This window comes from Grammomys surdaster, unplaced genomic scaffold, assembly GCF_004785775.1.
Source record: "Grammomys surdaster isolate TR1022 unplaced genomic scaffold, NIH_TR_1.0 191, whole genome shotgun sequence".
Classification (NCBI taxonomy): Eukaryota; Metazoa; Chordata; class Mammalia; order Rodentia; family Muridae; genus Grammomys; species Grammomys surdaster.
This window is the reverse complement of record NW_021604636.1, coordinates 8,552,288-8,554,226: the sequence shown is the minus strand read 5'-3', so window position 1 is coordinate 8,554,226 and position 1,939 is coordinate 8,552,288.

Sequence of the window (1,939 nt, the reverse complement as noted above, 5' to 3'; positions counted from 1 at the left end):
TTCTATTCTATTCTATTCTATTCTATTCTATTCTATTCTATTCTATTATATTATATTATATTATATTATATTTAAAGTGGGTAGGATTGTGGAATCCCCAGGGAAGAGGGCAGATTATTCTGAGCAAGTAGAGCTCTTTGAATGAAAGTCTTCAGGAGCCTTGTAAGTTTGGAAAAGTAGCCTGAAGAGAGCAACTGAGAAAGGAGTAAGATGGTACTAAGCTTAATAAGGTGCATAACTGAGCTAGAGACCAGTATAGAGCCTCTAAAAGTAGAAGAAAGAAAGCTATATCTATTTAATGTCAACAATGTAATATCTGTTACACTTTTGTCTGATTATCACATTCTCACAGATGAGGTTATTTTTAATAAGAAATACCTATTTTGTCATAACTCTAAAGGCATGATGTTGAAAAATTTAGTTTCTAAGCATGTTCTGGCGAGGACCGTAGCCCTGTTACAGATGAGGGTCTCAGTGTAGTTGCCCAGTCTTGCCTTTATGCACATGGATGAGGGAAGCACACTGGTGTTTCTTCCTCTTTTTATGTGGACACCAATCAAGTGCCACAAGCGATGATGATAGAGAAGAGCGTAAAAGCTGGCACCTAGAGAGGAGTGCTAGGACATGCTAACCTCTGCACATAATGTGGCTGTTACACACATCATTTTAAAACAATGGTGGTTACCTACACAAGAGTCAAGCCAGTCAAAATTCCAGCATAGATGGATAGGGAAGGGATCACCCTGCAACACCCTTTGCAAGGAGCTAACGGCTGCTGAAGGAGGGAGAGTCATTTCCCTTTGGGGACAGTGACTAATGGGTTTCCCATGCCCCTGTAGATGCATCCCACACCCAGATATACATAGGAAGCACTAACTGGGTTCAAGAAGTTATTAATAATGAAAAGAACATAAAGTTGGGAGGGTGAGGGAATGGAGAATACTAGAGGGAGGTGGTGGGAGATGTATGATCAAAATACACTGTCTGGACTTTTCAAGGAACAAATAAGACTACAATTTTAAAAACTAAGAGTGATCAGAAATGCTAAGTAAGGGTAAAACACATATGTAAGTCCTTAACATGTGAAAGGCATGGCTGTTTAGAAGAATAAAGTAACATGAAACTTTCATATCCATGACCAAGAAAATCCATCTAAATTGAAATGTCTTTTCTACCCCAGCACCATGAAACAACAAAAATGATGGTTCCTTCCTTCCTTCCTTCCTTCCTTCCTTCCTTCCTTCCTTCCTTCCTGCCTGCCTTCCTTCCTTCCTTCCTTCCTTCCTTCCTGCCTTCCTTCCTTCCTTCCTTCCTGCCTTCCTTCCTTCCTTCCTTCTTTTCTTTTCTTTGGGAGGGGGGATGGGGGTGAGGACAGGTCTGAAATAGCCCAAACTGTCTTCAAATTCACTATGTGAATCTGACTTTTTAATTCCTAAGCATGAGTTTTTAAAATTCTGTTGTCCGCACCTCTGCAGTGCTGGGAATTACAGGCACTACCATATCTGCTCTGTGTGGGGCTAGGGAATGACCCAAGATTTCCTACACACTGGGCATAAATTCTACCAACTGAGCTACATCCCCATGCCACATTATTGTTTTAAACTTTTTTTTTCCATTTCATTTTATAGATATGGCTTGTTTGCTTGTATGTGGGTACAGTGCTCTCAAAGCACAGAAGAGGGTGTCAGATCTCCTAGGACTGGAGTTACTGATGGTTGTGAGCCAGTATGTGGGTAATACAAATCAAACCCAGGTTCTCTGGAAGACTAGCCAGTGCTCCTGACTGCTGACCCATCTTTCCACCCTAGTACGTGATTTAAAAGAGTTAACCAGTTGGCAGCATCAAAATATTCATCAAAAAAAGAAAAGAAAAAAATAAATTGTAGTACCTTCATGTAATCAGTGAGAGGCAACTATGAAAGTAAAAAAACTAAATCTA